The 16471-nt window shown below is 42.5% G+C and overlaps 1 pseudogene; it reads right to left on the bottom strand.

Annotated features, from left to right (window-relative positions):
- Nucleotides 1-1091: 1091 nt before the first annotated feature.
- LOC112643514 (creatine kinase B-type-like) lies at nt 1092-4226 on the bottom strand (annotated as a pseudogene).
- Between the last annotated feature and the right edge of the window lie 12245 nt (nt 4227-16471).

Genomic DNA, 16471 nt, shown 5'->3' with positions numbered 1-16471 from the left:
ACACCCCAGCAGACATCACTCTGTTTCATGGTTTCATTTTTCTTCCTAAGCCTGAGGAGTTGGCTGTTGTAAGAAACTGAGGACAGAGTAAGAACCAGGGCTTTCCTGAGGGGAAGAAAAAAGAGATTGGGCTTTCCTTCTCTTGAGGGAAAAATGATGAGAGCAGCCAGAGAGCTTGCAATGAAAAGGCAGATTGTATGCACAAAAGACAATAATTCCATGCTTCCAGTCACTTCAGGAGGACTCTGGATGAGTCTGCAGGGGGTAGTGAAATCCACGGCCAAGCCTTGGCCTGCTTTGGTCTGATGTTCTTGGCTAATCAAGCACATCAGTTACCAGAGTAAAAACTCTAAAACCCTCCATCCCAACCGCTGAAAAAGTTCCAAATACACAGAAGCTATACTAAGTAATATTAAGACCTCCAAGATCATCAGTAGCACCCAACATTTATTAATGAGCACACCATCACATTTGTTGTCACTCATGTTCATACAGAGAGGGAAGCAGATGAGAGGAGAGCTATTTCTCAAGTTTTTTATCGCAAAAAAGCACATCCAACTCTTTTTGTAAACATGAACTTTGACAAGATCCTTATAAACACCATATTTAACAAAAAGCTAGCCCATGGTTGGGGTTTTCCCTACTTTCCTTCAGGTATACTTAGCCACATAAACTTTAAAAGTTGGAAATTGCTATAGAGCACCTGGGTGGCTCAGGTGGTTAAATATCTGACTCTTGGTTTTGGCTCAGGTCATAATCACAGGGCTGTGAGATCAAGCCCCATGTTGGGCTCTGTGCTCAGCCAGGAGTCTGCTTGAGATTCTCTTCCTTTGCCCCTGCCCTGCTCGCTTGTGCTCTCTCTCTCTCTCAAATAAATAAACAAATCTTAAAAAAAGTTGGAAATTGCTGTCAGAATTCAATTGGTCAAAGCAAATTTCAATTATGCTGAAATAGTACTGAAAACTATCAATGTACATTGATATGCCCCTGCATATTTTTCTAACCCAAAATTCAGGATTTCTAATTTCATAAGAATATATTTTGATTTGTGAGAAGACAAAAGATTTTATTTATTTATTTATTTACTTAGGTAGCAGGCCGAAACCCTAGTTTATTTCAGCATCAGCAACATCTTAGCCATCACAAAAATAAACTCTACCAAGGGCGACAGAAGTCTCTACAGTGAGGCTAAGGGCTCAGCCGCCAAGTGCCGAACATCAGAGGGGTGCATGGCGGGCACTGCCTGGGCAATAAGTTAGGAAGCAGTGGGGCTGGTGGTGGTGGCTGATGCGGGCTGGGGCCTCACTTCTGGGCAGGCACGAGGTCATCAATGGCCCAGCCCTGCTCCAGCCTCTGCTCCATCTCGATGAGCAGCTTCACACCATCCACCACCACCTGTACCAGCTCCACCTCTGAGAAGCCCAGGCGGTCTGCGTTGGAGACCTCAAAGACGCCCCCCAGAGCAGCTGTGTCTACACCACCTGTGCCTCGTTTCTGAAGCCGCAGCCACTTGAGCACCTTCGGGAACGTCTCATGCTTGCCCAGGTGGGGCAGCTTGATGTGCACACCTGCCCGCAGGCCTGTGCCCAGGTTGGATGGGCAGGTGAGGATGTAGCCCAGGTGAGGGTTCCACATGAATTCGTAATTCTTTGACTTGAAAAGTGTTTCAATCTGGGCGAGGCCGTTGCAGAACCAAGGGAACACCTCCTTCATGTTGCCCCCTTTCTGCACGGAGATGACCCGCAGGTGCTCTTCCTCGTTGACCCACACCAGGAAGATCTTACTGTCACTGTGCCAGATGTCGGGGGCGTCCGGCCAGTCGCAGGCCATGCCCGAGGCCAGGAGCAAGGGCGACACGGGCTCATCAAAGAGGAAGTGGTCGTCGATGAGCTGCTGCTGCTCCGCCTGGGTCATGCTCTTGAGCGCTAGTACCGGCCAGGTGGCCGGCCAGGTCCAGGCTCGACGGAGCCTCCACGGCGAGCTGCTCGCGGGCACCATGCTCCCCACGGCTGCAGTGCGGGACGTGAGGGGAGGCGGAGGCGCGGATGCTGCGACCTGAGCGCACCTGCGAGCTCAGCACATAGTTGGGGGCCAGGTCGTCGCCATCCTGCAGGTTGTCGGGGTTGAGGTCGGGCTTGTGCTCGTCACTGGGCTTGTAGCCGCCGTGCAGGTCCTCGAGGATGGGGTCAAAGAGCTCCTTGAACACGTCATAGGGCTCCCCACCGTCATGATGTAGGGGTGGCCCGGGTTGTCCACGCGGGTCTGGATGACGTCGTCCAGCGGGAAGCTGCTGGGTGCTCAGGGGGCACAGCTCCGCATACAGCTCGAGGGTCAGTACCTTGGCCGTGTGGTTGGTGTGGCCACCGAGGTCAGGAAGCTCATCCCCGGCTGGGAAACGGAGCCTCAGCGCGTGTGGCTGTCGGAGAAGGGCGTGGCGGCAGGTGGCAGCAGGTGGCTGGGCGGGGAAGGGGCACTGGGTCGGTCGGCAGCTCCGGGCACGCTGCAGGCGAACTGACGCAAGATTTTAAAATAGGGATCCCTGGGTGGCGCAGCGGTTTGGTGCCTGCCTTTGGCCCAGGGCGCGATCCTGGAGACCCGGGATCGAATCCCACGTCCGGCTCCCGGTGCATGGAGCCTGCTTCTCCCTCTGCCTGTGTCTCTGCCTCTCTCTCTGTGTGTGACTATCATAAATAATTTTTAAAAAAAGATTTTAAAATAAAATCATATTTAGTTACCTGTTTAATGGGGGATTGATCTCCACCCCCCTAAAAAAACTTACATGAAATTGTCACTGGCCCAGGCCTAGAAAATAAGTGGCACTCTAAATATGCTACTCCCCAGGAAACCATTACTGCCCTGGGGCTTCAGAGAGCAGTTCCTCTGTAAGTACACTGTCACACTTAGGGTGGACAAGAACCCCAAGTCTTTCTTGCACCTCAAAATCACCATCAGGCTGAGCAAATCTACAGGAGGTGGGGAAAACCATAATTGCAAATTTAGCTGCCTATGCCTTCAAGTGTGTTTAGCTAAGACATCAGACACATACATACCTGAGAAACAATGACAAAACAGTATGAATTTGTTTCGCCTTGACGGAGATTGTCAACCCTATATTCCTAGTTTCTAGAACATTCTTGGGTACACAGAAGGTACTCAATAATCCCACAATTGCCGAATGAATGAATGAATGAATGACTTAATGCTTTTTGACAAATAAACTGTTTTTATTCCAAGCACAATAAGTTCCATTTTTTTTCCCATGGTTAAGAGAGATTTATAGCCCTCTGGGCCTAAAAATACATAATCTAGGTATTCACACCTAACGCATAGAGAGAATGAGAAAAGAAATTGGGATTCCAGCATAAGAACAGATAATGATGTAGGAAGTCGAGGGAAACTAGAGACCTCATAGAAGAGAGTGAGAGATTGAACAACTCAGATCCACTGATGTTAAGCTAGGGCACAAGATGGAACCACAGTCAACTTACATGGGGTCCTGTACAGTAAGCAGAACGGAACATATACCCGAAGCCAGTTGAATCCACAACTTAGTAAAAGGCCCAACCATGACTTCAGCCCCTATCTTTGAACCCTCTGGCCCTATTTAATTAAAAAGGGCAAAGACATCGAGGTGGAGGCACCAAGGTCACCTCAAAAACTCAGCCTGCATTTTGTATTTTTCCTATTTAAAAAAAAGAATGCAGAAAATTTTTCCAACTTTTAAGTTTTCACGCTATATATTTTTTTATTTTTAAGGATTATTTATTTATTTATTTATTTATTTATTTATTTATTTATCAGAAAGAGAGAGAGGGAGAACACAAGCAGGAGGAGCAGCAGAGGGACAGAGAGAGAAGTAAATTCCCTGCTGAGCAAAGAGCCTGATGCAGGGCTGCATCCAGGACCCTGGGATCATGACCTGAGCCAAAGGCAGACGTTTAACCAACGAGCCACCCAGGTGCCCCAAGATTATATAGTTTTTAAATCAATTGTGCCTACAATTCATATGCTGGGTTCATGTAAGTCTCTTTAGGTTCATATTAGTATCTGTGAACATACAGCATTTGCTTAGAGGGTGAGAGATAGTTATGGCATCCTAAATATAAAGAGGAACCCTTAGAGATTTCAAAACCTGCTACTGAAATTTGCCAAAGACAGAAATCTACAGCCAGACAAATTCTGACAGGGGCTAGCACGGGTGCTGCGATCGTGAGACCTGCCATCATCGTGCCTGTGCACCCTATGCCAGTGATAGATGCAGCACTACAGGGGGAATATCCTCCTTAAGGGGAGGAGCAGGTTACAGACTTTACCTCCACTTGTCCAGAGAATTCTGCAGCCAACTGGTCACCAAGCAAGGCCCTCTTAGCTACTAAATGTTCAGCAGATTAGGTTAAAAGAGTCAACAGAGTTCTGGGGCAAGTTAAAAGATGTTCTGGATCAGCTCCTGGTTGATTAGAGGAAAATGAAAACTCCCAGAGTCCTAGAGCCAGAAGGAGAGAAAGCCCCAGAGGGAGTCCCCAGCCCAAGAAACTCAGATAAGAAAACCAGTATCAGGTGAAAATCCATTCTCTAGTTTCGGGAAATTTTAAAACCGTCAATTTCAAGTTTTCCCATTTAAGAAGTCATTTAGGTTATATTATCCTATTGTCTAACCTTATGGGTCCCCTGAAGTTTTCAGTAACACACATATTCTCAGGATAAATAAATACAATTTCAGCAAATTACTGCTTGCAAAAAAATGTTATCCACTGGTAGACAAATGGATCACAGATCTCTTAAAAGGCAGGAACCTGAGTACCTCCTGTGCACACCGCAGACCATGCAAAAATGACGGTGGGAGGTGGGAGTGAAGCTGAGAAGCATTCCAACAGCCCCACAGGCATCTGTTTATTGTAACGAGACTAAAATGCAAACATCCCCTGGAAAATTGCTGCCCCTGCTCCCTTTTTCCATAACCTTCAGTCAATAATGGAAATGTCTGATATCATATTAGTACATTACAACCCACTCTTGAAATTCTGCATTTCTGAGAGATTGTAGAAAAAATGGTCACCATATGGTGTTGGCCTATGTGCTCACTGGTGGCATATTCTGGCAAAATCACAGGGGAAGCATGACATCTTCGGGATTCCAAAGCTAATGCCCAACCTTTGGATGGCCCCTCCCCCACATCTGAGTTCTCTATCCCAAAATCTAGAGAGTTCTAAGAGCCATGCCTCAGGAACCATGCAGAACTAGGTCCATCCACACCCAGACTTCACACTTTCATGAACCAGACTACCCCTTGAAGAAAGAGTGGAATGTGTGGCAGCTCGGACAGCAGGAAGTTTGCTTGACAGAATGGGGCTACTGGGACCAGTACCCTGCTGTCACACAACTCCACTGGGAGGCATTTACACTGATGCCCACATGAATGCTGCCCCTAGAGTTATGCCACACGACTATGTGTGGGACCATAATCTGAGACCAGACCAGTGGATGGGTGCTACAAGATTCTAGAATGGAAATGCCTGAGGTTTCTGAGCCCCAAAATTTCAAGTCATATTTTCTTTTTTGTTTTGTCTTAAGATTTTATTTATTTATTCATGAGAGACACAGAGAGAGAGGCAGAGACACAGGCAGAGGGAGAAGCAGGCTCCCCATAGGAAGCCCAATGTGGGACTCGATCCCAGGACCCCAGCATCACAATCTGAGCTGAAGGCAGATGCTCAACCACTGAGCCACCCAGGCACCCCAAGTCATATTTTCTTTTTTTTTTAAATATTTTTTTAAAGATTGTATTTATTTATTCACGATAGACATAGAGGAAGAGAGAGGCAGAGACACAGGCAGAGGGAGAAGCAGGCTCCATGCCAGGAGCCCAATGCAAGACTTGATCCCGGGACTCCAGGATCGCGCTCTGGGCCAAAGGCAGGCGCCAAACCGCTGAGCCACCCAGGGATCCCCAAGTCATATTTTATTAAGTTGACAAAAGTCTAGCACATGTCTTCACAGTGTTCTTCAAGCCTACTAAGTAACCAAACCAAGTAAACCCTCATTGTTCATAGAGGGCCATACAATACTAGAAATAGGTAAGAATTGATTACTGTCTTGAGAATCTAACCAATGAAACAATTTTTTTTAAGAAAACAGATTCTGAGACATTTTTTCTATAGGCAAAAATTGTGGCCTCTGAAATAAAAAATACTCGGCTTCACTTTCTAGGTATATGACCAATGATGGATCCTCTGTTTCCTCATCTGAAAAATGAGAATAAAAATAGTACAGAAAACACAAGTAAGAGTCACAGAGGTTCTCAAGGTATTTTCTCCTTTGGATCCTCATTGGTACTTTTAAGCTGAAAGAATACTCCTCATATTCTTCAAATTGGGCTGCTTTTACTTCAGGGGGGGCCTGTACCCCTTCATTCATACTCCCTTGGCCATGACCCTCATTCCTTTCAGCATGACCTCCACCTTACATACACCTACACTCCAGCCCCAGTTCTGACCTTCCCAGCCCTACAGGGATCGTATTTAATCACATATTCTGGGCCAGCCCAGGTGGCTCAGCAGTTTAGAACCTGCCTTCCGCCCAGGGCCTGATCCTGGGGTCCCAGGATTGAGTCCCAAGATCGAGTCCCACATCAGGCTCCCTGCATGGAGCCTGCTTCTCCCTCCGCCTGTGTCTCTTCCTCTCTCTCTCTGTCTCTCATGAATAAATAAATAAAATCTTAAAAAAAAAATCACAAAAAAAAAATCACATATTCCTAGAAATTTTATAGGATCTTGAGTATTTAGTTAAATCTTTGGAGCTACAAATGGCTTTTGATAGTAAACAAGTCTAACTCAGGAAATAAGACAACCCGCATAAGGCATGCAAAGAACACATTCATCCAATTTGCTTTATCTCACAATTGATGTCCAACTGATATATTTAAATTTTCTAAAAGCATAAATAATAAATAACTGGTTATAGGATATTCCATGAGATGATCCATATGGTTCAGAATTTTCCCTTTTCATGTAGATGTGGTTCCTTACTTTTATGACACCTTCCTCCAGCCTATAAGATAAGGTTTTATGGTGTGTCAATTGATCTGTCAATCATGGAGATGGATTTATTACAAGGGCTCTCCTAGGGAATGCATTTAATGGCCGAGAAGCCTGCTAAGGCTTTGCTTTCAGCTGCTCGGTTGTTGTGTTTCCTGCCATAGGTCTGAGGACTGTGAGACCAGGATAGACACAAGAGAAAAAGTAACTTAGTCTATCATAAGACTACGGATCTCTAAACTATGTTTCTAGAGCAAGTTACCTCAAATGTTGCTGCTAAAGCTTAGAGAGCTAAGTCCAATTCCAGGGCCTGGTCCATACCATTTTGCATGTCACTGACCAGAAACAAGAATTATATCTCAGAATCAACACACCTGGTCATGCACACGGTGTGGAAACCAATCAGTGCTTTTAGTAGAGAACTTTTGCCAAGCCTCCAATCTCAAGCATTGCCATCAGCAGCAGAATCTAATAAGGGAGAGGAAGTGAATACTATGACTAAATCTGGTCCAGAAGAGCCAAAGAAAGGGCAAAGTTAGGGAAGTAAATGTGCAGTAGCATGTGGTTTCATGCTTGTAAATTAGGCTGCAAAGTTAAACTTTAATTAGAAACAATAAAAGTTATGCCATCACAAAAAAAAAAACAAATCCAAATAAAAGATACATGATCCCCAGACCTAACCCTATCACAAGATACCCATCATGTTTCTACGTTCAGGGTGGTTTCATGGAGAAGACCAGGAAAATGTTCTTGATGCCTAAGTGTTAGACAGCTCGAGGCTGATCCCTCTTCTCCTGACAACCATGGCTATGGCCCAGGGATGTTAAAAACCATCAGTCATTTCAGTGGGAAATATTCTCCTCTAAAACAAAACAGATGTTTGACAAATAATAACCATGTTTAAAAATAATAGTCATTCAATCAAAGTCAAATATTTGTATTAATTCACTCTTAAGATACCCAATCTGGAATATCTCACAATCCAGCGGGCAATGCCTCATTACTCTTTCAGAGCACTCAACAATGATGCAGGGGAAATTAGGATGAAAACATAAATCTTGCCGCTGTCACCCAGATAAAACAATCGATTTAGTGCCTAGTTAGACACTCTATTGTTCCCTGCCTCACTGTGTGTTAGGCCTTTTACTCACTGAAACAGCACCAGGCTCCATGTTTCCATGTGTCATCTGCTCCTCATGTCCCTCCCACTGGTCAGGTCGGTACGTCACAGATTCATCCTCTAACCCTCGAATTCTGCTGCTTTCTCTACATTATCTATTCTGTCCAAGGCCCTGCCCATCTCCCCTAATAATTTGCCTCTACTTCCAAAACCATGTTTACTACATCCTCCTCCTCACTTGTCACACTCTCCAGTCAGGGCAGGGCACTCAGTGTCCAAGACCAGTTTATGTGGAAAGCCTCCTAAATTGCCTACCTTCCAGTGTCTGCACGTCCATCATAGGCACTGTGGCCTCCTTGGTCTTTCTGAGGCATTGTTGTGTCAGGTCACATTCCTGCTTGACAATTTTTTTTTTAAGATTTTATTTTTTCATGATAGACACAAAGAGAGAGAGAGAGAGGCAGAGACACAGGCAGAGGGAGAAGCAGGCTCCATGCCGGTAGCCCGACGCGGGACTCGATCCCGGGACTCCAGGATCACGCCCTGGGCTGAAGGCAGGTGCTAAACCACTGAGCCACCCAGGGATCCCCCCTGCTTGACAATTTTTGATGGCTTTTCATCCTTTCTAGGAGAATCAAGGCCACATTTCTCATCTGATTCAAGACCCCCTGCCCCTGCCATATCCTAATTTGACCCGATCTATCTTCCCAATTTTATTTTCTATTGCCCCCATTTTTAGGCCCTGCTTTCCAGCCAGTTTTTCCCCGTCCACTCCCCACTGTTCATTTAGCACATGCCTCTATTCCTGTTGTTTCTTTTTCCCAGAATTCCTTTCTGACGATAAATCCACATCATATTCCCTTCAAGGTTCCATCCAAAGGCCACCTCTCCCAAAACTTCTCTGCAGAGAAGTCTTTATCTCCCTCCTCTGAATCTCATAACTCATAAGACACTTGTTGGTGGCTTTCTTGAATTTTATTTATGTACCTAACTTATCTGTTTCTACTAATCTTTAAGATCTTATGGATAAGAAGAGTATTTAAATTATCTTTTATCCTCCAAGAGCCATACATAATGCCTTCAATATAGTACATGCTCTATGAATGTTTTTGATTGACTAAATGAACAAATAAATTATAAGTTGAGGTTATAGACCATGTATTAAAATGTGACCCAATAATGCTTAAAATGAGTAAGGTTTAAGATGTCTTTTGTTATGAATAGCCACATGGCATAATTATAAAAGAAAAGAAGTTGGAGTCATTGATGGGCAATCACTGGTTAGCTATAATGACTTGAACCTTGCTAAGCCTGCTTTGCATCCCCACCACTTACTTTACAGGGTTGTGGTAAGAGTTATAAGAAAAATATCTGGGCCAGATTTTGATACATAGCAAGTATTCAAGAAACGTTAGCTGCTGTTGGTTTTTATGACTTACTTGCTGACCATATTTTTTTCTTTGCTCACGTCAGCTCCAATCTAGTCAATGCCAATGTGGATTTGGAGTAGGAACTGGCTGGTCTCAAGCTTTCAGGGTGGGAAACTTTAATCCCATCAAAGGTGAACCAGACTGTTTTTTATCTGTGAGAAAACCTGAACCAAACCTGTGTGTTCAGCCTGAACTAGGCAAGTTCCAGCATAAACTAAGCTCTTACACTTGCTATATTCACTTACATATGCCACATCCTAATTGTAGAAAGACAATTTATGTAGCCCCTGAAAAAATTTTAGAATATGTAAAGATCACCCATCAAATACTGTCCAAATATTTGGAACATACTGATCACTAATAATACCCTCTACCTGCCACAAAAATGGTTGTCAGGTTTTTTTCACACCCTTTATGTACTTTTGAAGAATTTCCATGGAAAATATATGTATATATTTTTTATTGGAGTTCAATTTGCCAACATATAGCATATCACCCAGTGCTCATCAATGGCTGCTTTTCCTATTGGTACAGATTTTAGCTTCTTCTTGGTCATTGAAAGTGAACAGCCTCCATGTGTATTGCTCAGTAGAGTGGGGTTTTTTTTTTTTTTAGAGTGGGGTTTTTTTTACATTTTTTTCTTTCTGCAAAGAGAATCTCAATACATGAAACATAATTGTAGTGCTGCTCTTGGTGAAGCTACAGAGCATGGTAGAGAAGGAGAGGAAACAGCCCCAAGAGAGGTATCCTTCTTCCCCCGAGCCTATCCAGAAGCTGCTTAGAGGTCTCCACGTAATCTCCAAGGACTCATATCAAACACCATAGTTCCAGGACAGACATTAGAGTTGCTATAGGCCAGAAGAAAATAAAATCTTTCCTCTCCCTTTTACAGAAAGAGAATCAAAGTGATAGATTGCTCAAAAACTCACAGTAGTTTGAAAGAGGGCAAAAGCAAATGATCCATGCCTCTGGAGTCAAACCAATGTGCTTTTCACTATTCCAGACTGCCACCTAACAAAAATAAAACGTCCCCAGTAAAGAACTGTGTTGGAGACATTGAAGCCCATGCCTCATATACACTATAAGGCTTGGTTCCATGTGAGCATCTGGCTCTACACACACTTTGCTCTTGTCTGCAAGGGAGTCTGAGTTATGATCTATCAGGTCATACATTCTCCCATCTGTTCATTATTCTTTTGTGATAGGTGTTGGAATGGCGGGAGAAAAGGAAGGCATAAGTAGATGAAGGAAAACATGGGGTCCCAACCTTTTGAACATCTCTAAGTCGACAGGTTACTAGAGGTCCATTATACTTCCAGATGCAAGTCAAGGTGACTGCCACCCTCATTTCCTCAGATCCAGTAGGAAACCTAGAATTCTCCCCAGTAACTGCAGGTCACCTCAGGCCCCAAGTGTCTGCTTCTGTTCAAATCTTTCATTCTGTATTTGGCATTGTTGGGTACCTCACTAATTTCTTTACACCCCACCTCAGCACCAGCCTGAGGCTGTACACCTAGAAGACTGTACTGAAGGTTTCTAGCAATAGAGTGGGTGGAGGTAAAAATAAGGTACAGTGAGAACTGCACAGTAAATAATATAATATACAAACTAGACATTCCTATTATTAAAAGTCTCTCAACCATTTCTTCCTCCTAGAAAACTATACTCATTTTTTTTCCTACTCAGGAGTCAGTCTCTTACCATTCTGCTAGAATCCCCTTGCTCTTTTTGCTTTGTCTTCCATCCTCTCTAGCTTAATTCCCCCTCAAACACCCCAAACCCCTCTCTACTCCTTGTGTAGGATAAGTTAGGTATCTCTCAATCCTACTTCCTCAATGTATCCATACCCTAAAGTAGTGGTTTTCCAACTTTTTAGTGAAATTCATAGTGAAAAATACATTTTACATTATAAACACATATATGCACACACACATCATATACATATATACACCAAAAATTAAATTAAATGTGTGTATATGTACTATGTGCATGTGCATGTATACATATATGTACCTAAAGTTTCACGGTACAGTAGTTATCCTGACTACCGCATAAGCCGATATTTTCAATTCTACTCTCTTCTGTTTCCTTTCAAAAAAAAAATACTGGTCACAATCTACTAATAACTTATTTCAGGATTCAAATCAGCTAAAACCCAGTATCTTAGTCAGCTTGGGCCACCAAAACAAAATACCATGCACTGAGTGGCTTAAACAACAGAAATGTATTCCTCAGAGTTCTGGAAGCTGGAAAATCCAAGATCAAGGTGTCAGCCAATTCAGAACCCCAGTGAGGGGTTTATTCCTGGTTTAAACATGAATCCATTCTTTCTTTTGTCCTCACATGGCGAGGAGAGAGAGACACTAATCCTACCATATGGGCCCCATCCTCATGACCTCATCTAAATCTAATTACCTTTGGAATATTCCACCTCCAAAGACCATCACACTGGAGTTAAAGCTTCAACATATGAATTTTGGAGTGATACAAACATTCAGTCCATAACACTCAGAACAAAAAACATTCCTTTAAGTCTTTCCTTCCAGGTCCTGGAGGCCCATCAAGGGGTTATACTGAGAAGTATACTTCCAGTCCCATAAAACATGAAAATTACATCAGAAAAACTTAAAATATGCTCCAAAAGTAAGCAACAGAGTATAATAATAAAAGTGGATGGGCTATGAATGAAAAATGGCTAGACTGAAATCCTTATTTTAACTCAATTCATAATTTCTCTAAGCTTTAGTTTTCTTTTAAGTATACTGCTCCACTGAGAGCTAATTCACAGGATTACTGTAAGGCTCAAATTAAATGAAATAAACACATTATGTAAAATATATAACACAGTACTTCCCTACAAAGTAAGTGCTGAACACATGTTGGCCATGATGATGATGATGATTATTCACAAAAGCAAATGATATTTGGAGGATCTGTTTTTATAAGAAACTATTTGTGCAATTGGTCGCTGTGCAATTGAAATCTGACCCCTGTGTGTGGTCTGCATCTCCGTGGCAAGTTAGTCCCACACTGTATGTTACCAGGGGAGGAAACAACGGTTAAATGTGGAGAAGGGACTCATCAGATTTTATATTTATTTCTCCAACTACCACATTTTTTTGCTTAGTCAGAATGAGAGTTTGGTATTCAGGCCAATTTAGAACTGAAAATGCAACCCTTTGGAAAGTAAATGGAAAACACTATAAATAACCTTTCACTTGGTTTCCTTTGTTCCCCATCACCTCCCAGAAATTTTCACCCTTTGGTAAAGAGACAAAAGAATAGGATGAAAGCCACTTCACTGACAGTGTCTCTAAATGTTGTTGTATGAGTTGCCAAGACTGTGGGTCAGCTATGTGGGTTCTTGCAGCCAAGAACTCAAAGAATTAGGAGTTTCTCAATCTCCTGCACTGCGGTGATAAAAGACAGGGCAGGCAACCCAAGCAACACCCAATGCTTCATATGCTCTTTCAATGATCAGAGCCTATTGGCTTCCCCAGCACTGAACTGGGGACACAGCATGAGCAAGCAGGTGGGCAACTTGGAGGAGAAACCCTTCTCCAATATCATCAATATCAATCACCTTCCCAACAGCATCCTTTAGGACTCACCTGCAATTCTTCGAGACCTGTTCATGCTTATCATCTCCATTGGGAACATGAAGGGGCCTCACACCCTGCCCTGGATACATCAGAGACAAAGGTGGTTTTACTTTCAGCTACAAAACCTATGATCTAATAGCCCTATAAAAAGGAATGTCAATAAGACAGGGTTTTTTAAAAATCTTGTTTGTCCTGATCATAAAAGTTCTCAGATATGCCCCTGTCACCATCCCTGTCCCCACTAAGAAGTAGTAACCACTTGGCATCAGGTGAACCATCCATCTAAAGCTACTTAAGTGAGACTGTCCAGGTTGACCCAGGGCGGCACTAAGATGACTCAGTGGGAATACTGACCTCTACAGACCCAGGCAAACCCATGCATCCCTGTCCCACTGGAATCAATTACCTAAATTCAGAATGCTAACCAGATCAGGGAAGGGGACACAATGATTTCAACATTAGCTCTCTCACACTGATCTGGATGCCAGTGAGAGCTCTCCCAGACAATGACTCTCTTGGCTTTATAGCCCTCAGGCCTATCACAGTACCTGACACATTGTACCTTGTCAATAAATGTTGGCTGGATTGAATTGCCTTGACTTGTGGAAGCCGATATAATACAAACAGAGTAAGTTGGGTATTTTCAATTCAGTGCCTTCACTTCCCATACTGATTTTTTTATTAAAATTTTAAATCAAAAGCAGGCATATACATCACCCTAACTTCTCTGATAACACTGCATCCTCTAAACCACCTAGCTCTCCCTGATTTTTATGAGCATCAGTCAGAAACTGTGGTATTTGAATGGGGTTTTTGAAGGGTCTAATCTTATCACATGACCATATTAAATCTGCATTTATTAGAACTATGTCACTTTACAGGCCACTCCAGCCTCAGTCCAGCTTGTAGGAGGATGTTAAGAATGAGTTTATGATTAAAACCCTTTTGGAAAACATGAACAAATAATAACCAGTTGTGATACTTTTCCACATTTTTACAATATTTAAAAATATGTTCAGATATCCAAAACTGATCCCACAATTTGATTTATTCACAAGTTCCCTGAAGTGCTTAATAAGTACAATATGGTACAATGAAAATCATGGTTATTACTGCTATTGGGTTGGTAATTCTCCAGGATGAAATCATACTTTTCAGGTTATAAATATACATTTTATTGTTGATTTTATGCCGCATTTTGAAATACTGCTTCTCTGCTTTCATATTTTCAGGGCCTTACAAGGGCATCATAAATCAGCCCCAAACTGGAGGAATGCTAATTGATATCAGGTGATCTCAAAATGAAGGCTAGGTTAAACTTGCTGTGTTTTTCATGAATCCCAATTCTTTATGAAACTTTCAAAACCAAGACATGTAAGGAATTCACCTTCCAAAATCAATTAAATAAGCTTAAGCACATTAGATATGTAATTATCTAAAAGAGGGATTCACTCAGCTCCAATGTATGTGCAACTCAGCTCCAATGCCAAAAACAGAGGACATAGAAGGACATACACAGTGCACTATCATAGATGCAATGCTTTTAATTAAAAAAAAAAAAGGAAAGTGCTATTATCCATAACTTGATCTGAATGATTTTTTTCTAACCCTCCTCCGCACCTTTCTCTGCTCTTGGATCTTACAATCCATGTTACATCTGTGTTACACAGAATTCCAGGTGTAGATCAACAGGTGTTACTGACAAGACAAAGACTGCTCTTTCTCAAAGCTTGTTAGAGCAAAGCCAATGACTTCAGATTGTCTTTGGACTAATGGGAAATGGCCTATGACACAGCATTCATTTTGGCACATCAGACAAGCTAGTCAAGACATAAAAATTAAATTTTTGAGTAGCTGTATATTATTCTATTTCAAAAAAATACCATAGTAGAATTTCACAAAAGGTGTTATTACATAGCAGAACAAAAGATGTTAATAGCTGGAGATTGTGTGTGTGTGTGTGTGTGTGTGTGTATGCAAGTTTGTATACTCATGAATATTACTACTAAGGAAGAGAATAAGCATAAAAAGTGAAAAAATATTGAGTAAATGACCGTCTAAATAATGCATAAAGGCAAAAATATGAAGCAGATATAAGTTAGTGAATTTTGAGGCATGCATACACTTCAGAAAAATCCTATGTTCACTTCATATAATGTCAGAACTAAAGGTCTGAGTTAAATGATATCCAGAACTCCCTGATTTTAAAAATAAGGAAATGGAGGGCTGGAAAATTAAAATACTAGCTGAAAGTTACAAGGTGGTGAGTAGCAAAGCTGGGACAAGAAATGAAGCTTCCTGCTTCTAGATTAGTTCTCCATCCATATGATGATAGTAAGGACAAAGAGTGGACCACCTGTAATCTCTCCCTTTCCAGGAAGTAACAAGGCCAAGAACCACACAGGAAACTATTTCTCACCTTGGTCAGCTCACATGTCACTTGGGACACTTCTTAATCACACTAACGAAAGAACTGCTGAAGGGAACAGGGCTGTTTTTGATCTTTTACAAGTTACTGAGAGAAACCAACATCCTAAAAGCAGATTATAAACCACAGATTTTAAAAACATTTCTTCACTGCTCTTCTTTGGTGACTTTCTGGTAGATTGACTCTGATATCATCAGAACACCATGCGACAAACACAAGAACTGCACGCTCCTTCCTGCCTCCTCTTTCAATCTGTGGTATTACATAGGAGTGAGCAAGATGACCAGAAAATACATGTACTGGCTGACTCAGTATTGCAGACATTGAGTCGAAAGTGTGTGCACACATATCTGTGTGTACATGCACATTCCTGCTTTTGCACACAAATGGGTGTTTACCTGTCACGGGTGCTCATCACGAGTGTGATGCGTGCTAGATGATGTCTCCAACACACTCTTTTTCTAGGCATATTTTCTTTGATCATTAAGAGGTTGGGACAGAAGTCCAATTCTATCTAGTCGATCTACCACAGCTTGACCACCACCGAGATAAGGAAGAGTAAATTCACATATCTGCCACGCCTCTGAGAAAAAAGTGATCAGCTCTCAAATATCCAGAGAACAGGGCAAGGAAAGCATATATTTAAAAACCCATGGGGAGGGGCACCTGGGTGGATCAGTGGTTGAGCATCTGCCTTTGGCTTAGGGTGTGATCCTGGGGTCCTGGGATCGAGTCCCCACATTGGGCTCCCCATGGGGAGCCTGCTTCTCCCTCTGCCTGTGTCTCTGCCTCTCTCTGTGTGTCTGTCATTAATAAATAAGTAATACATTAAAAAAAAAAAAAAAGCCCACAGGGAA

Source organism: Canis lupus, chromosome 1 (genome assembly GCF_003254725.2).
Source record: "Canis lupus dingo isolate Sandy chromosome 1, ASM325472v2, whole genome shotgun sequence".
Classification (NCBI taxonomy): Eukaryota; Metazoa; Chordata; class Mammalia; order Carnivora; family Canidae; genus Canis; species Canis lupus.
This window is presented reverse-complemented; position numbering and strand designations above follow the sequence as displayed.